Source organism: Camellia sinensis, chromosome 3 (assembly GCF_055761805.1).
Source record: "Camellia sinensis isolate YWXY chromosome 3, ASM5576180v1, whole genome shotgun sequence".
Classification (NCBI taxonomy): Eukaryota; Viridiplantae; Streptophyta; class Magnoliopsida; order Ericales; family Theaceae; genus Camellia; species Camellia sinensis.
Window position 1 is genome coordinate 58,119,929 of NC_138963.1, and position 21,562 is coordinate 58,141,490.

Below are 21,562 nucleotides of genomic sequence, written 5' to 3' on the forward strand. Positions count from 1 at the left end.
GCATTCTCTTTCTCTCTCCCATGCCCACCTTCCTCCATCTTGCTTTTTTATTTTTATTTTTATTTTTTTTATTTTTCCCCCTTTTCATTTTCCTGCATGTTTCTTTATTATTATTATTTTCCCTTCCTAGTCACTTATTTTATTTACACCGTATCTTCAGATACAGGCATACACTAGTAAATATATATGTCACTTATTATTTTTTTAAATATTCAATATAAATATAAATTTATTTTAAAAATTAGGTTAAAAATTAATTTTTTTATTTTTTTTATTTTTTTAAAAATGTATAAAAAAATAGAGAAATGATATAATTTTAAAAAATCAAAAAGTTAAAAAAAATTACTTTTAATCAAGTTGCCAAAACAAGTCATAATAAACCTTACTGTCAAAATCAATTACAATAGTAAAAGATACCACATGACATATACTCTATCCGTATACAAAAATTACTTTGATATAAGGATTGTTTGGAAAAATTTGTATAATTTTTGATTTTTTACGAAAAAATGTAAAATGTAGGTTGGAGTTAAAGTGATGTTGTAAAAATATAGTGATCCCGGATTTTCCTCTTTTATACATAGTTTTCCGGACTTGGGTTCCGTAGTTGAGTATTGCTATATATGTCTCTTTCCGTCCTTTAATTCTTTGTATATGAGTTTTAGGATGTGTTGGGCAGGTTTGAAACCGGTTGGGTGTGTTTTGAAACAAATGGTTGCTGTCCAGTTTTTGGTCTCTTCGCTCGAGCGAGGACTTTGTCGCTCGAGCGAGCCTTGTGTTTTTGCTTCTTCGCTCGAGCGAGGGTTTGTACACTCAAGCGAGTATTGTGGGTCTTTAGGTTTTCTTTTCAGACGCAGCCTTGGCTCGAGCGAGCTTTTCTTCGCTAAAGCGAGATTGGTCTGGTGTGTCTCTTCGCTCGAGTGTGCGTCTGCGTCTAGTTTGGACCTGAAGGTTGTGTTTCTTGGCTCGAGTGAGCTTTCCTTCGCTCGAGCGAGCGAGCTGTATGTTTTGGGTTTCTTCGCTCGAGGGAGGACTCTTGCACTCGAGCGTGCTTCTGGTTTGCAGACCTGAAGCTTCGTATTGTTGGCTTGAGCGAGGTTTCTTTGTGTCTGGTCGCTCGAGCGACCACTCCTTCGCTCGAGCGAGGCTCGAATATATCAGATCGCAGCAGCAGTCTTCTCTCTAACTTTTTGATTTCCTTTTCTTCTCAAACCCTAGATTGGCTGTCTCTCTCTCTATAATACATCTTCTCTCTAGAAAAATACTTGGTTCTTGGGTGTCTCTACCCTAGTGTCTTTGAAGAAAAGATAGAGCTTGGTATGGGCATCGCTTTGATCCGAAAAACATTGGGTTTGGAGCATCTTGGGTTTTTACCTTTATCTCCTTTGAGTCTCTTCTCTGGAGGTAGGGATAACCTACTCCTTTCTATGAGTTTTGACATAAATGTTGGGTATTTTGTATATATGGTGTTGTTTGGGGATTTTGGAAAAGTTTGGGTTTGATTTGAAGTTATAAAAGGGGGGTTTTTAATTGTTAAACTCCATATGTATGTGAGACCTTGGAAAATGGAACCATTGTTGTTAAATTGGTAAAGTTGAGCCTTAGGGTTAATATTTGAAAAAGGGGGGAAATGCCCTAGTTATGTTTGAATAATTAATTTGGGGAAATATGAAATTGAGTTGAAAATCATGAAATTGGGAAATTATGAGATTGAATGGTGTAGTTGGATTGGTTAATCACTCACCTATGAGAATGTTGGTTAATTATCTGTTTGATGAATTTATTATTTGTTTAGAAATAATTGTTTTGGACTATCGGTGGAGAATAGTCTTGATTGTTGTAGACATTGCATGTTGATTAGGGAAACCTGAAACTAATCAAATGAGTTATGTTATTGAATATGACTGTTGAATGAACACATTGAATATGTGCCTGGATTGATCATTGTATATGATAAAGCGTTTAAATACGTTGCATATGTATCTTATTTGGGAGGAGATAGGGAATGTACTCTCAAATCTGTTTGGGTGGAGATATGGGATGGACTCCATTGATAGCTAAGTTGGCCGGAGTGTCTAGGGTGAAAGTCCTGAAATCTTAATTACGTTTGCATAGCGTAGATAATTGAAGTGTTGAAGTATTAACGTAATGAGCTATAGTCTCATTTGAAATTAAAGTGTTGAAGTGTTAATAATGTGAGTTGTAGTCTCATATTAATTGATCATGATCAAAGTATTGTTAATATGAGTTGTAGTCTCATTATAAACTGTCTGGATGAATATAGAACCATATCTATGAATTGGTTTGGGTAATGAAATGGAAAGGGATTGAAATATATTTGTGAATATGAATTGGTTATGAAAGAGATGTACGTTTGTTTATATGAGTGAAACATTTATCAAATGTTAATTTTTTAGTTATTGCTCATATTTGGTTTAGCGTATCTCAACTGGGCTTTGGCTCATCCTATATGGGACATCATTTTCAGGTACAGGTGATATGCCGCTTCCAAGGATGTAGCTTGGGAGGTTTAGAAGCTGAAGGCTTATTTTTGTGATTATCTTTTGGTGTTACATGTAAATTCAAGCCTAGGGCTTAATATGTAAAGAGTTAGAACTCTCTTTTTGTAACCAAGTGTTAGCTTGAAAAGTTGTAAGTCCGCAGGGCATTTACTTTTGTTGTTAACATGTAATGCTTTTTGTACTAAACACTCTGATAAATGGAAATGTACTTTATTCTCTTATATCTATGGATGTCATGAATGTTGGGTTTATATGTATTATTTTGAGGGCGCTACAAAAAAAGTGATGTGACCTAAATAAGAGACGATATGACCTAGATAAGATGATTGTGACTCAAATAAAATAATGTACTATTTTAACACATACCAAACAAACTCTTAATCTGGGAACCTCCTAATAGGGAAATAACTATCTTTGATAACTTATAATTGGAAACACTATGCACCTTAACTAAAAAGGAAAATAGTATAATTTTAATTTTTCGAATCATAATTTAATTAAAAAATGTCATAATTGAACACAACATGAGACATAGCTAAAATAATGTTATAACTAAAAAAAAAATTAGTTATAACTGAAAATGAAAATGACATAAACAAAGGTGTATATTAGAATTTCCCAACTTATGATAAAAAAAAGAAAAAAGAAAAAGAAAGAGATGATTGGGTAAGTTATAAGAAAAAAAAATATATATTTTTTCATTTTTTTTTATAGTCAAGCTGCAGATATAAAGCTATGAATTTTTATTTTTATTTTTATTTTTTATACATAAGTGAGAAAATAAATAATATGATATTGATTTCTTTCCTATCTTGTTTGGTTACAGAAGCAAAAAAAAAAAAAAAAAAAAAAAACAAAAATGATATAATGTTATATTACCAAATTAACCTTTTTATAGGTGTTAGTTGTTGCATTTATTTTCTGGTGTGGCCCAATAGCTTATATATCTTTTACATATTTTATTTTATTTGAACTCCCAAGAATTCAAGGTTCAATTATTAGGGGTATTTTCTCAACTTCTTTAACTCAATGGCTGACAAAGGTATATTCGTATTATTCTTGAGATGTATTGAATTCAAGATCCTAAAAGTTCAATTCCGTATTGTCATTATGATTACGTGTATATTAATATTAACATGTGGTATCAGAGTGTTAATTTTATGAATCAATACAGCTTAAAATAATAATCTGTGTGTTTAGTTTGGTTTTTTGGATTAAATGTTTTGAAAACTAAGTTTTTTATTATTCGTATTTTTTTATTTTTAGTGAATATTTTTAAAATTTTAGGCATATTTTTTACTTTTTTAGATATATCTTTCTTAAATGTATCTAAAAAGTAAAAAAAAAAAAAAATTACATATTTTAAAAAATTAATAAATACATTAAAATATGAAAAAATATATTGAATTCTCATTTTTTGTATTTTTGGTATTTAGTGAATTTTTAAAAGATTTTTTTTACAAAAATTATACATTTTATGTGTATTTAGGTTAGGTGTGTCTAAATATTTAAAAAATTGCTTAAAATATTAAAAAAAATCAGTAAAAATAAAATAAAATAAACACAAAAAATAAGAAGGTAAGATTTTCTAAAAAATATTTTCAAAAAATCAAAAACAAAGGAGGGAAATATATTTATGAATATTATTATTATAATTATTCATAAAACGATACATTTATTTTTATTATCGACATCGTTTTTTAAATACGATATATTTCGTTGTCGCATCTGGTTTTGGTCATCATGATAAACGTGTTAGGTGATGATTTGTTTTGCTTTGGTATTAGTGTTTTGGGTAAATCGATTTCTCTCGAAAAGGCTAATATATGATTCATTTGAGCCGTTGCTCTGTTTCTCAAGCACTTTCAGGCCTTCTTGTTTTCTCAATGTGAAGCTGACCATTCAAGCTATTATTAATTTTAACAATAGTATTTTTTATAACCATTATAATACTATACTGAATTAAGTGTAATATTTATATTGTTTATTGTTATGACAAAGTGTATAGATTAAAAGTAATTTCAAACTTTCGGTGAATCGTTTGGTCTATTAAATAAATATATTTATTTGATTGTGTTACGTTAAAGAATTATGTTTTACTTTATCTGATTATGTATATTTATTGTCTATTATTGTTGTTAATAAATATTTACATATTTTCATGATTTAAATTTGATATCATGATATAATTTTATAACATTAAATATTAAATATTGAAGTAGTTAATTCATAATAGGTGTAATTCATGTTAACCATTATATGAGATATTTATGATTGTCATGTTGCATAATTTGATTTATATATTAGTGCATGTGTAGCCATATATAATACTAGTGTATACACACACACACACACACATACATGTATATTCATGTTTGTCTAAAATTATTATTATTGTATTGTTAATTGCAATCACATAAAAGAAATTCCAGAAATTATAAAATAATGATTGAATTAATAATAATTAAATAACTCAAATTAATGATTAGAGAATATTGTTGGTTAGTTCCGTATTCATGGGATTTACTAATTTAGTAGCTGCTAAAGTAGCCTAGATTTGTAAAACTTATGAATATACAACTACATAAAAAAAATTGTTAAAAAAGAGTAACATTAAGGTCGATAATATTCTCAATTGCAATTATAATTAAGAGATTGAGACTAGCCCAAAGGAGAGTCACTTTCAAATAATTATAAACTGGGTAGGGCAATGTAACTTATGTAATTTAACATATTAGAATTGAATACCCAAAGGTAACATGACTAATTGAAAAGTTACACAAATTACTTTAGACTTGCATAAATGATTCTTGACAAGTGGACAATAGATATACCTAAGTTTTGTCCAAAGGAAAGACTCATGTGATATCAATAGTTCATCATTATAATTCTCAAAGCTTTAATATGTATATTGTTCTATCTTATTAAAGTGACAGTTCCCATCTCATTGCACTCTCTTACATCAGGCGTCCCTCTAATTACTGGCTCAAATTTTTTAGAATGGTATGAACATGTTCAGTTTACACTGGGTGCGTTGGACCTCGATATGACATTGCTTGAAGATCAACTTGCAGACATTACTAAAGATAGTACTGCAGAACAAGTTGTCCTTTCTGAATCTCGGAAGAGGTCCAATAGACTCAATTTAATGATCATGAAGATGACCATTGCAAATAACATCAAGACCTCCTTACCTCATACTATTAATGCATTGGAATACTTAAAGGTTGTAGAAGATCGATTTAGATCTGTTGACAAGTCACTTACTGGCACTATTATGGCTGAATTGACAACAATGAAATATGATGGCAATCAATGAGTCCAGGATCACATCCTCAATATAGCTAACAAAACTGCAAAGCTTAAAACTATAGGGATGCAAGTTGATGAACCTTTCCGTATGCAGTTTATTCTTAACTCACTTCTATCACAGTTCGACGCATTCAAAATTCACTATAACACCAATAAAGATAAGTAAAGTTTGAATGAGCTGAATAATGTGTGTTTAGGAGGAATTGATGTTGATGGAGGATGGACGTCAAACTACCTTAGCTGTAACTCATGGAGCTATAAAGAAAAGGAAGGGTAATTTTGTAAAATCAAAGAAAAATCCACCCAAGAAACATAATGGGCCTGGGAAAGAAAATCAGGTTCAAAATGGTTTTATTGTCAAGTGCTACTTTTGTGGTAAGAAGGGACATGTGAAGAAAGACTGCAGCAAGCGAAAGGCTTGGTTCGAAAAGAAAGGTAAGAAATTTTCTTTTGTTTGTTATGAATCAAATCTTGCTGAAGTACCTTTTCATACTTGGTGGATTGACTCTGGGGCCACGACCCACATTACAAATTTCATGCAGGGATACCTCTCAACTAGGAAATCGAAAGAAAGTGAAAGATTTGTCTATATGGGGAACCATCTCAAAGCTGAAATGGTAGCTGTAGGAACCTATCGGTTGATCTAGAGACGGGTCATCAGATGGATCTAGAAGACACTTTTTATGTTTCTTCAATTTCTAGGAATTTAGTTTCGTTATCCAAATTAGATCGTGTTGGATATTCAATTTTATTTAGTTATGGAAAACTCAATTTAATGTTTAATTCAATAATGATTAGTTCTGGTAATATATGTGATAGTTGATATAAAATTGCCTTAAATCATGAATTTGCACAATCATTAGTAACTCTACATTCGAATATTGGTTTAAAACGTGGTCTAATTAATGAAAAATCCTCAATCTTGTGGCATAGACGGTTGGGGCATATCTCTAGAAATATAATTGAAAAATTAGTGAAGAATGGGATTTTGGAAGACCTAAACTTCACTGATTGTGAGATATGTGTGGATTGCGTTAAAAGAAAGCGAACCAAACACATCAAGAAAGGTGTCACAAGAAGTAATGAGCTTCTTGAGATAATTCATACAAATATTTGCGGGCCACTCAACATTTCATGTCTTAGTGGTGAAAAATATTTCATCACATTTATAGATGATTTCTCACATTATGGATATATGTATCTAATTCATGAAAAGTCTCAGGCAATTGACATCCTTGAGGTGTACATAACTGAAGTTGAGAGACAATTAGATAGAAAGGTTAAAATAGTGAGATCAAACAAGGGTGGTGAGTATTATGGTAAATGTGACGAGTCAGGCCAAAATTCTTGCCCATTTGCCAAATTATTAGAAAAGAAAGGCATTCGTGCTCAATATACAATGCTTGGTACGCCACAGCAAAATGGAGTTAATGAAAGGCGTAATCATACACTTAAAGATATGCTTAGGAGCATGTTAAGTTACTCAATTGTACCCATTTCACTGTGGGGTGAAGCTTTAAAGACTGCAATGTATATCTTAAATAGGGTTCTTAGTAAGGCAGTTCCAACAACTCTTTCTGAGTTATGGACTGGTAGGAGACCTAGTTTGAGACACTTACATATTTATGTTGTCTAGCAGAGGCAAGAATCTTCAACCCACAAGAGAAAAAGTTGGACTCAAGAACAATATTTAGATATTTCATTGGTTATCCAGACAAGTCTAAAGGGTACAAATTTTATTGTCCTAATCACAGTACGAGGATAGTGGAGACTGGTAATGCTAGATTTCTAAAGAATGGTGAAATTAGTGGGAGTGAGAAAACACGAGTGGTGAATTTCGAGGAAATTAGGGTGCATGTGCTAACATTTGACCTTTATCGAAAATTTGTTGTTCCTCAAACTATTCCAGAAGCTGAGGGAAATGAACAACATAATGAAAATCCTTTACCACCTTATGTTTCACCACTTCATGAAGATACCACAATTGAAAATATTGTAGAACCACCACAACCGGCAATTCTAAGAAGATCTCAGAGGGAAAGAAAGCCTGCCAATCTAGATGATTACATGGTGTATCTACGAGAATTTGATTTTGATATTGGGATTAACAAAGATCCAGTCTCATTTTCACGAGCCATGAATGATGATTCTACTAAATGGGTCAATGCTATAAATGAATAGTTAAAATCCATTGAACAGAATGGTGTTTGGGATCTCGTCGAATTGCCTAATAATTGTATAAAGGTCAGGTGTAAATGGGTCTTCAAGACCAAGCGCGACGCAAAAGGCAATATCAAACGATTTAAAGATAGACTTGTTGTCAAGGGTCTTACTCAAAAAGAAGGTATAGTGTCATGACCCGATCCCGCCCCTATGGATTAGGATCATATCCAGTTAGTAACCACGAGATTACCTACGGCCTCAGTCAGAATTCAAATCATATTTAATGATAGAGGGCCAAATTGTGTAAGCAGAACTTGCAAAGATTGTCCAATGAGCAGTGTATACATGGCTTAACCAAAAACTTCTCTCATATATGAAATAACTCACACCATACAAACATCCAAAGTATGTGTTACATAAGTCTAGGATCAACCAAAAGTCAGTCTTAACAAAAACCAAGGTGATATACAAACTTGGTCGCATATGACCACAAAAGAAACAAAACAAAAAAAAAAGAAGAAAAAAATGAAAACAAAAGCCTCTTACATGAGGTGATCTTGGTTAACTCCTTAAAACTCGATTTCTCACAGATCACTGGGGCGGGGGCTAGACATCCCACTGCTCACCTACATACATATAAATAAAGAGTGAGCTAATGCCCAGTGAATCAAAGTAAAGGAGTTCATGAATGAGATTCATTAAATCAAAATCTATGTATCTTATCCCAATACAAAACGACCTCGGGGTCCAATTCACATACAAAACAACCTTAGGTCCAATTCATGTGTACGAAACAACCTTGGGTCCATTACGTGCAAAACAACCTTGGGTCTAATTCATATTTACAAAACAACCTTGGGTCCATTCTATGCAAAACGACCTTAGGTCTAACATTTCATATTCTCAATCGTGCGCACATTCAGATCTATGATCATGTTCACATTCGTATTTATATTCAAAACGATTCAAAACGGCCTTTGGCCCATTTGATAGTCATACAAAATGGCCTTAGGCCCAATTTATATCCTCGTCAATTAAACCAAACGGCCTTAGGCCCATTTCACATTTATACATCAATCCCTTCACATTTTTCATTGCGAATCAAGCGGAAGGAATACTCATTCATAGTACTAATTCAGAAGTTTAGAAACTTACCACATAGGTAACATTTAGAAAATAATGCACATACAAAAATATCTTTACTAAGATATTACTCACAGTGTTCCGGTGCTTGATTCATCCTTGCACTTAACCCTACATAATTCATAACACATTGGGTCATAATATAATTCAATCCATTCTTTAGTTTACTTAACTTTCTTAGGCTTCTTCCGTGCCCTTAATTCATTTAGGATGCTCAATGTGTGCCTAAGAATACTCAGAAATGACATAGAATGGAAATTGGAACATAAAACAGCTTTTCAAAAGCTTTTGAAACAAGGCACTTCGCTCGAGCGCAACTTTGGTCGCTCGACCGGTCTGTAAAACTTTGTAAAAGTACTGGTTGCATGATTTTTATGCTCAAGCAAGACTTCTGTCGCTCGAGCGATGAGTCGTGCAAAATAGGGTGCACTTGAGTGCAAATTTTGCCGCTCAAGCTACCGTGCAATTCTCTGTAAAACTTCTGGGATCTTGATTTTTATGCTCGAGCGACACTTTTTTGCTCGAGCGGATTGGTCGAATTTCTGAAATTTCCAGAATTTTGTTTGAAGTTCAAAACTTGTTTCCAAAAGCTCAAAGCTTGCAAGTTGATACCAAAATCATGGAAAAACATTGTATAACATGAAAACATAGGTAATTTGAAACCAATTGTCCAAGCTCATGGTCCACTTTCCAAATCATTTCAAATTCTTTTTTGTCAATTTCAAAACTCATGCAACCAAGCTTCATAACTTCATGGATTATGCATGCATGTGAAATATATACTCTAATTCCATTTTAAATGGCACAAATAATGCTCAAAATCATGAAGCCCAACAAAATTATGCATGCATGTGTGATTTGGCACCCAATTCTTCATGTTAAGCTTGTATCCTACATTAATTCACCAGTTCCTCTTGAATACACATGATTATGGACTTAAACTCATGAATTAAAGTTCAAATACTCACTTGGAGCCTTCAATCCTTCCAACTCTAGCAGAGTCTTGAGTCTAGCTTCCCAAAACTTCAACTTCTAAGTCAATTCTTCAGGAATTTGGCCTCTTGTAGACCGCCCCGAACGCTCTCCGTGCGCCCGCCTTTTGGAGAGGGCACAAATTTTAGTTCTAGCTACTACAGTTCGGACTCCTGTCACAGTTCTGAATCTAATCTCACAAAGTGCAATGTAAGACTGATAAATCACCAAAGAGTCCAAATCCGACAAATCGTTTTGGAAAATCGATTTTAATAAAAAAAAAAAAAACGCCAAACATGGACTGCTTTGCCAGATTTCAAAGTCGCCACCTAAATATTTTGTTTTGGGAAATTTAGGAAACCCTAACTCGTGCCTAAGGCCACGTGTCCGCCATCACCAAAGTTGCCTCGGCTCGGGAACTTGGGTACGAGAGGGGAAGGTCCTGAAATGAGCACCCCCGCTCGCCCGATCAAAGGATCGGCCTCTACTAAACATGATATGTTGTTTTTGAAAACACATGTGTTCTTATTCTGGTTTATTAGCTAACCTTACTATGTGATGCGCACAACACACAAGTATAGACTAGATCGCTTAAAGTGGAACAAAACAATTCAATGTTTGTTTTCGAAAATGGTTTGAATTTGCCACCCTTAAGTGGGCTGAGAAATACAGATTTGCCACCCTCAAGTGGGCTTAAAACAATGTGATTTTTCCACTCCGCAAAGTGGGCTTAAAACGCACATTTTGATGAATTGTTCCAATTCAAGCAATAAAGCCTTCATCCACAGGCATTCATACAGTTAAACACTTAAGCAAATAGCCTCATGGCAAGCATGTTGTCATGGCAATCACTTACACATATGCAAGGATGCTAAAGCGTAAACACTCACAATGTACTCCGAGCCAAAACAGGAAACTAGTTAGAAATCAATGTAGGATCCTAGCTATGTTAACAATGCCTAATGCAACACATGCGAAAATGCAACTAAGTAGGCTCAGCTATCTAAAATGGCATATGAATGCAACACTTGATACATGTATTCAAATAGGTATTGAAATACAATACAGTTTGAATGATGCACTGAGCCCGGTGCATGCAATACAAATGAATGATGCACGCATGCAAGCATAAGGTATGCTAATCGAAATATGCCCTAAATCTAACCACCGAAAGCGGATAAATAAAAGGGAGAAAGAAGTGGAGGTTGGAAGACATGCACACACATACGCACACTTATTACAACATTTGCCCTCTCGACGGAGGGTTCGAATGAACAAGCTAAGCTAATCTAAGCTAAGCTAACTAATCAACTAATCTAATTATGCTAATTAGACTAATTATTACACAACACAAATTGAATAACTGGCTACAACTAATTATTGCATTACTTTAACTAATCAACAAATTAATTAATTATGACATCTAAGCATGTAAGACATGTAAACCAGGCTGCCTCAGCTCTGCCTTGAACAATGAATGATGCATCCTCTCGATTGTCACCTTGAAAAGCCTTCTGGATTGCTCTTGAAAGGCTCTGTTTGTAGGGTGTCTTTATGAAGTTTCTGCTCCACCTTACTAGAACAACCCTGAGGAATCCACCAGTGGCCTGCCGGCCATGAAAAGCTTCTGCCGGCCACCTGCCGGCCAATGATGTGCACTGCCGGCCACTGATGAAGCAGTACTGGCCATCTGCAAGGCACTGTCGGCCACTGATGTACTGCAACACCATTCTGCAACAGAGCACAAACTAGAGAAAAATGGAGGGTCTCCCAAGGTATGCACGTACTATGCCACCCCATATCATCTCAAAACATCAAGGGAGAGGCATCATTGGATCCAAGACCATCAATCAAGCATCGCAATGCATGATGGCCAAAGATCTAACTTGCATAAATTCAATGAATGCACAACAAACAAGACACTAAGACCACGACCTTATCATGAGTGATCAAAGGCAATGGAGATAAAGGGGATTGGCTCACTTTCATCACTTTGAGTATGAAGTGGACCAATCCACCTTGTGTTCAACATAATGTCCGGTTGAACACGATGCAATGCAACACAACACATGTTATGCAAACAACATGCTAAGGTGGTATGAACAAGACTCTATCATGTAAGCGATGCATGCAAGACATGTTAAAAGACTTAAGCATTAAAACTAATGAAAGATATAACACTAGAACCATGCAATGCAATGCTCAATGGACTAAACCAACCCCAAACAGACCTCATGTATGCCAAAACAGTGGCCAACATGATCTGAAATAATAGCATAAAAGGCAAGAGAATGATGTTCATGCATTGGCTCGCAAACAAGGCATGATGCTCAACTCTCAAACACAGTTAAAGAGTGATAAGCATGAGAGTATAACAAGGCTATATGCTTTGAAATTATGTGTTAAATGATGCCATATCACATAAACATCACAAATAAGGCATGTTAGAAGACCTAAAGCACAAGGCTAGTAAGGAGCACTACACAAGAAGCATGCAATACATGGCCTAAACAAACAAACCAGCTCTAGACAGAGCTCAACCATGCCAAAATAAAGGCCAAAACATGCTGAAATGGTGGCCCAAAAGGTTAGACAAGCATGCATACGTATTGGCTCACAAACAAGGCATAAGGCATATCTCTCAAAAAGATTGAAATAGTGGAACATGTGAGAGGGTGACTATGCTATATACACTGAAAACATGTGAGAAATGAGGCTAAGGCATGCAATCATTACATACAAAGCATGCTAGGGACTTTGAAACTCAAAGCTAGTCAAAGGCCTTTACACTATAGCCATGTAAAGCAAGGCATGCACGACCAAAACCACTTAAAATAGAGCTTAAGCATGGAAAGACATGAGCAAAAACATGCTGGAGTGTAGCCAAAATGAGCTAAAGCATGAAGCATGCTAGGCCAAAAAGCAAAATTACACTACAAGTGTAAGAAGCATACAAGCAATAGCCAAACCAGCCTAAAATAGAGTTATGGCAGGTCCAAAAAGTCACAAAAACATGCTTGGACTCAGCTTAAAAGAAGTAGAAAAGCATGCTCAAGTATGAGGCCAACAAGGCAAGGAATCAAGACAAGAGGAGAGGGGACCACCCCCTCTCATTTTGGACCTCAAAAACCCCTTTCCACTACTAAAATTCCTCTGAGTTTTAGTGGTAGAAAGGCCATGCAAAGGTTATTACACAAGCTTCAAAGGATGGCTCAAAGGCTTAACAAATAAGGCATACAAGGGGGTGAAACACCCCCAACTCCCACAAGGTCTCAAACAACCATTTTTAATACTTACAAATAAAGCTTTTTGTAGTTAACAACCAAGCCTAAAGTAGCATGCAAAGGTGGTTAGGATGATATGCAAAAATAAGCTTAAAAGGGGAATATACTCACCCTTGAAGAACAACAGCAAGGTAGGTTTTCCTCTGAGTCAAAACCAGCCTTTTGAGTTCCAAACAAACCTTCAAGAACCTCAGCTCCAAGGTAGTGGTGTTTGACTAGGTGTTCCTTTGCAAAAATGTGAAGAAAACACACTTTAAGGCACTATTGAGCACAATATAGAGAGAGACAGTGAAGATTCTAGAGAGAGGGAGAGATTTTTGCCTCTAAATTTTATGAACCCCTGGAAACGGAGAGAGAGGTCCCCTTATATAAGCAATGCAAGCAAAAGCTTGCTTGACAAGCTTAAACCTGCCTCCATCCCTCTATACACGTGTATAGAGGATGGCTCAGTGAGCCACAACTGGCTCAAAGATTTAAAAAAAATATCTGTTGAAACAAGGTGGCTTGCCGGCCATCAGTGGTGGCCGACAGTGCCTCATTCATGGCCGGCAGGGTCTATTAATGGCTGGCAGGGCCTAACCCATGGCCAGTAGCCCTCTCTGATGGCCGGCATGCCATCAAGGACATAATAAAGCAAAGACCAACTCATGGTCCAAAAATGAGATAGAATGGAAATGGGGTTTGGAAGGATCAAACCTGGAACATTCTGCCGCAAAATTTGAGTACTTGGCGAGCAATCAAACTTGTCATTGGATGTACTTGCAAGCATATTCAAGTCTTGAGGACGGTCAAAAATGGGGTGTCTACGCCTCTCTCTCTAAAACTCAAGTGTTCTCTCTCTAAAACTCTCTCTTGACAGACTTTTGAGCTCAAAGATATGAGCTAGCCCCTTAATTAGCATATATGTAGGCTTCCTTAATCTTTTTGGCTAATCAAAGCTTAGGCCTAATCAAATAAACTTAATTAAATCAAATCAATCTGATTATTTTGATCCGAATCAATTTTCAATTAAATTTCACCATAAGCTCTAAAAAATTATGCTAATCACAATGGTACAATCAATTTTGGTTTCTGACGCCTCTACGGCCCTCAATTTCAGTTTATACTAGCATACTGAACAGATTTTCCTACGGTGGACAAATGTGAATTCAAAACTACACATAATCACATATTTAGCCTCTAAATTCACATCAAGAACATAATCACAAGTATAATCAGCAATTAATAGTATATCACAGAACGGGGTTTCACATATAAACTATAAAGAGACATTCTCTCCAGTATCTAAGAAGAACTCGTTTAGAATCATCCTAGCATTGGTAACTCATTATGACATAGAGTTGCATCAAATGTATGTGAAAGTTGCTTTTTTAAATGGGAATTTGGATGAAGAATTTTATATGGAGCATGTCACGCCCTCGAAAATAATACAAATAATCCATGTGATGACCAGTTCGAAAAACCGTCTCGTTTCTATTTATGTTATGACGGGTAAGTTGTTGAAAATTTCTTCTTAAAATATTTTCTGTTGTAATCGTCTCAATTCGAAGTTTTCACTAGTTTCGGAAGGTGCGGGGTTGGGTCCGGGGCATTGGGAGTGAAGCTGAGGATTTTTTCGGGCTGGGGGCCAGGGTCACACGTGCGGGAGGTCAGGCCGCACGTGCGGGAAGTAGAGGGTTGGGCTGTGTGCACACTGCCTAAAAGATAGGTGTGGAAGTAGAGGTGCGGGGGAGACCGCACGTGCGAGGGTGAGAGCCGCGCGTGCAGGGCGGTCACTCTGCATGTGCGGGAGAGGGCGCCGCACGTGCGGCCATGCGCGTTTTCTGCCTCATTTTTCATGCTTTACAGTTATATTTTGCTTTTTTCGCCATTTTTCATCCATATCTGATCGTATCACTCTCTCTCTACATTGTTTCTCTCTTTTTTCTCTCATCTCTCTCTACCAAAACCCTCAAAGTTTTACATTTCCTTTTGCTCCCATAAATCCATTGGGATTTTGGTGCTAGTTCCTTATACCAAAATGATGAGCGTGTCGAGGGCTTTGTCTTGACCAGTGGAGATCGCATTCTGGCGAGGTTGATTTTTGAGCTCCTTCTCCTTCTCTCTTGAGGTAGTGATTTCCTTGGTCTTTTTCAATATCTCTTTTATAGATAGACATGTGGTAAGTTTTTATTGTATAAAAACCATTTTGTTATGGATTTCTTTTCAAAATCATGAATGGGGATCTAAGATGGGTTGTGTGAGGTTGAGATTTGGGAAATTTATTGTTGTAGGATTAATTTTGGGAAGTAGTTAAATTTGTTTATGTAGAGAGGGAGGTGAAGCCCAAAATTTTAATAAAAATGCTCATTTGATAAAACGGATTTTAATTGTGGAATAAGCATGTTATAAACTTAGGGATTTAAATGATGAATTGTTGAATTATTAGAGATTAATTGAGCCTCACAAATTCTTAACATTGACTTAGTATTGCGTTGTTCAAGTTGATTGTGGTGAATTGATAATGTGTACATTGAAAAGAATGGAATTAACCTTGAGATATGAATATCATTGGGTTACACTACCGTTAAATAGAAATTGAGTAACTTATAACTGTGTTACCATGATTGGAAATCCTCTATTTGAAATGAAGGAGAAATTGTGTCGGTCATATTTTTTTTTGTGAAAGGAAATTAATGGAGTGAGGCAAAGGGTGGAGAATATAAATGAGGAAGAATAAGATAGTTGATTTTGAATGGAAGAAATGAAATGCCAACGCTGTGTGAATTTCAGAAATTAACTTGAAATTGAATCACAAATATATTTTATTTTTACTATTGTTGTAATTGGATCTAACGTTCCATGGGAGTTGGTTAATGGTATTATGTGTTTAATACATACTGTTAGAGGTTTTGTCCTTGGTCATCGGTGGAGGATGACATTGTGAATGTTGAAATGATTATGTGTCTGTAGTACACTTGCGTTATCTATGAATGTTGTATAAAGTGATGGATGGAGAATATGTAATGCGTTGAGAATCAGAGGTACCATTACCTTTCAGCTAGAGCCTGCAGAATTGGTAGAGGTACCATCCCCTTCCCGCCGGTGTTTGGTAAATTGACAGTTCATTGTAGAAAGATGTATCATTAGCTTACCATGCTTCGAGCAGGTAGAGCAGTGATTATTTATCATTTGTTGTTTCAATTTGACTGTGTGTGTCATGTGTTATGATGATTATGGTTTTGTAGGTTGAATTGTCTTATATGTAGAGTAGATGTGTTCATGTATATTTGGACGTGCTAGAGAGTGGTTGAGGGTGTTTCCTACTATAAATTATTTTGTTGAAGGTATCTCCTTGAATTTCGAGTTTAAGATTGAGAAAGTGATGAAAGTGTGGAGACAGGCTTTGGTGGTATATTGGGTATAAATAATGCGAAGAAATCGAATTTGGCGAACGTACTCCAAAAAAAAAAAAAAAAAAAAGAAATAAAACGGATGTTATGTGGTATTTTGTCACAAATGGAAAATACTGTTACTATGTAATAATTGTTTAAATGGGAAATGGGTAGTAAAAGCGAACCTTGGTGTTGTTGAATAAACTGAATGTTTTTGAGAAAAGTATTTATATAAGTATACTTTGGTTATAAAATGTCATAATATTTATATGGTATGAGACTAGCATTCATGATCATAACTATCTGTAAGTTGTTATTGTTGAGGATCATGTTGAGATCCCTACTGGACTTTATGTTCATTCCATATTGCTAATCTTTTTTCAGGTGAATATTGAAATGTTCTACAAGGTCACGGATCTTTCTTATTTGTTGGCCACAAGGCCTTTTATGTGTAGGCGGAATGCCATTGATGTAAAAGGGTTAAACCCTTCCTTTTGATTTAAAGGATGTAAACCTACGGGCAATTTATTTAGATATAAATTCATGTTACATTCATTTTATATTCGAATGAGAGAATTCTTACTCATGTATTCTATATATACATAATGAGCTTCTGTATGCAATCTCTGAAATTGAACTTATAATAATGGCTTTGGTAATGGAAATTCGAGTAATAAAAAGTGGGGCATGACAATCCAACTCATAAGCAATGAGAATATAAGCGGAATTAGTATACTTTCATATATCAAAGTTTATATTACAAAAGATATTACATGCATCATACTTTCATAAATGTTCATTCTGAAACTACAACATGTAACACTAATTAATAACAATAAAATAAATTCCCTACGGGCTTACATCTTTCCAAGACATAACTTGGTTACAACAAAAGAGAGTCATAAGCTCTATACATTTAAATCCCTTGCCTTGAATAAACAGTTAAACACAAAAATAACAAAAAATAGAGCCTCCAGCTCCTAAGTCTTTCCAAGCTATGTTCTTGGAGGAAGCATATCACCTGTACTTGAAAATGGTTTCCCAAATAGGGTGAGCCAAAGCCCAGTAGAGATAGGCTAACACAATATATGAGTGTTAGATAAATGCTCAATATACATAACCAACTTACAACTTTCCATGACCATTCAATATTGATATTCACATCTCAATCTATTTCCACTTATTCATTTTAAGTCAATTCATGAGTCTAGTTCATTGTTATTTAAACAAGCCAAATGAGACTACAACTCATTGGTTCACAATTCAACAACATCTATTATTCATAACACTTCAACATGCCATTTTACGGAATTTTTATCCGAGGGAATCGACACCCATATATATATATACAAGATTTCGAGACTTTCACCCTAGACACTCCGGCCAACTTAATTTTAAATGGAGTCCGTTCCCTATCTCCTCACAAACAATGAAGTACATCCCCTTTCTTCTTCTAAACAATTATACATATATAATGTATCAAAAACATCATCATATATAATGACTATCTACAATACGTGGTCAATGATCTAATCATACCGTCATGTTCAATGACATAATTTAAATGATTAGTTTCAATTCACCTAATCTTCATATAGTTTCTACAACAATAATAGCTATCCTCCACCGATAGCCCAAAACCGATATTTCTAAACAGATATACAATCTATATAACAGATATTTTATCAAATTTCCATAGGTGAGTGATTTAACAAATCCAACTACACCATTCATTCATACATCCTCTCAATTTCACATTTTGCATAACCATTCCATTATTTATACAAAATAATTATTTAACAAAAATTAGGGCAAATCTCTCCCCTTTCAAATATCAACCCTAAGGCCAAATTACCATTTTAACCCAAGGTAACCTCATGTTCAAAGCACCAAATCCATTTATAGAACCCAACACAGAAACCCCTCTTTCAATTCGAGTCCAAACCCTAACTTTACCCAAACCACACCCAAAACTCGTCATTTATACATAACAACAAATAACTAGCTTAAAGATGATAACGAAGTGTAGAATATCCCTACCTTAATAGTAGAAGCCCAAAGAAGAAGAAGAAGAAGAAGAAGAAGAAGAACTTCAAAAAATGCTCAAACTCGTTTTTACTCGGATCAAATGGAAGCCCACAGAATGCTCTACGTTTTTCTCAAAGGAAGTAGGGTAAAGATGTTTAGATCTTGGAGTATTTATAGAGAAAGAGAGAGAGATAGAGGTTTGATTTAGGGTTTTGGGGTGAAAAGATACAAAATTTTTGTGTAAAAATGAGCTGCTGCGAATTGATATACGCGAGCCTCGCTCGAGCGAAAGAGTTGTCGCTCGAGTGACCAAACATAATAAGTGACCTCACTCGAGCGCAAGAAGCGTCGCTCGAGCATAGAATACACACCTTTAGAAGTTTTACAGATGCACACCGTCGCTCGAGCGCAAGAAACCTCGCTCGAGCGAAGAACTTTACTTTTCTAGAAATTCTGCAGGTCTAGGGAAAAATACTGGGAACACTTAAAGCTCGCTTGAGCGCAAGAAACCTCGCTTGAATGAAGAAGCAAATTTCACAAGGCTCGCTCGAGCGCAAGAAGCCTCGCTTGAGCGAAGAAGCAATTTTCTGGACAACAACAACTTGAACAACTAGCAACTAACCTGCTCCGAACATGCCCAAGGCATTCCAATACTCAAACCCAAAGACAAATGAAGGAAAACAACACATAGATAACAATATTAAACCACGAAACCCGAGTCCAGAATATAACAAAGGTCAGGTCAAAACTAGGATCACTATAACCTTCCCCTCTTAAAGAATTTCGTTCCTGAAATTTTAAATCATGTTTCAAGATCAATTAAACAATTTCCAACCATGATAGTTTATTAATTCCAATCATCATGCCTCATTTCCCAGTCATTCAATCCTTTCACAAGAGAACAAATCCACAATAGATATATCTCAACATATATTACCAATATGTATCTTCCGAAATTTAGTCAATTTCAATATGTACATCTCATATTTCCAAAACATATTCAATGTTTATGATAAATTTCCATTTCCAAAACTTAAACAACATATACAATGTTCAAATTAAACTTGTTTTTCTGAAACATATTCAACATATACAATATTCCCATAATTCAAAACATATACAATGTCTTTATAGTTCATGAACAAAACTAAAATCTCAGCATATACTCAAACATCAACAAATAAGTTCGGATATTTCTCTCAGACTTCCAATTCTCGTTCCCAAATTACTTCCTCAACCCTGTGATGTTTCCACAATACTTTGACCAAAGGAATTATCTTGCCTTGCAAGACTTGGTCCCATCTATCCAAGACTCTCATTGGTCTCTCCTCATACGAGGCATCCTCATCTACCTCTAAGTCAGTCCAATCCAACACGTGCGATGGATCTAGCTCATACTTTCGAAGCATACTAATATGAAATATGTTATGCACTCCGGAAAGTTGTGGTGGTAACGCCAAATGATAGGCAACCTCCCCAATCTGCTCAAGGAGCTCAAAAGGTCCAATAAACTGAGGGGACAACTTCCACTCTCCCCAAATCTCATAAGACCCCCGCCTAGGTGATATCTTCAAAAAGACTGATTACCCACCTCGAAAGACAAAGGTCTCCTCTTATGGTCGGCATAACTCTTCAGGCGACCCTAGGTTGTAACCAACATTTTACGAATAAGTGCCACTTTTTTCGTCATTTCCTGCACTAACTCTGGACCCAACAGAGGTGCATCACCCACCTCGGTCCAACACACTGGGGATCTATAAGGTTGACCATACAAGGCCTCAAACGGTGCCATGCCAATACTCGATTAGAAGCTGTTATTATAGGCAAACTCCACTAAGGGTAAGTGTCTCTCCCATGATCCTTTAAAATCAAGAACACAGCCTCGAAGCATAGCCTCAAGGATCTGAATAGTACGCTCGGACCTCTCGTCAGTCTGAGGATGCGCAGTACTAAAAGTCAACCTAGTGCCCAAGGCACTCTATAAGCTCTGCCACAATCCAGCTGTGAAAGGCAGATCTCTATCCGAAATAATTGTCACAGGGACCCCGTGCAACCTCAGTATGTCCCTGATATACAAGTTAGCAAGATAGTCTATCGAATCACTTACGCGCATAGGAATAAAATGCACCGACTTGGTCAACCAGTCAACTACCACCCAGATGGCATTACTACCCCGTTGAGTCCTCGGAAGGCCCATAACAAAATCCATCGTGACATTCTCTCATTTCCACTCAGCTATGGGCAATTGCAACAAACCCGCTGACCTCTGATGCTTGGCCTTCACTTGCTGACAAGTAAGGCACTTCGATACAAACACGGCCACATCCTTCGTCATACCTTTCCACCAAAACTGGTGACTCAGATCATGATACATCTTTGTGCCTTGTGGATGCACCGCAAGGCGTGAATGGTGAAACTCTCGGCGTACTTCTTCTCCGCAAGACTCCGACATGAACAAACGATCACGGTTTCTTACACTTTGGTCCGGACACACAATCAAGCCCTTCTCTACCTTCCCATTGGAGATCTTCTCCCAAGGGATTCTACGTCAAGGTCACCCTTCTGTGCTTCTAACACTCGGTTCACAAGTGTAGGTTGTGCAACTACAGAAAACAAGGCTGCAGACTCAACAAACTCACCTAGATGTAGGTTAAACTCACCAAGAGTACCCAACATTTCCCATTCTCAGATGGCAATACAAGCTACACTACTAATAGGCTTCTTGCTCAAGGCATCGGCTACAACGTTAGCCTTCTTGGGATGA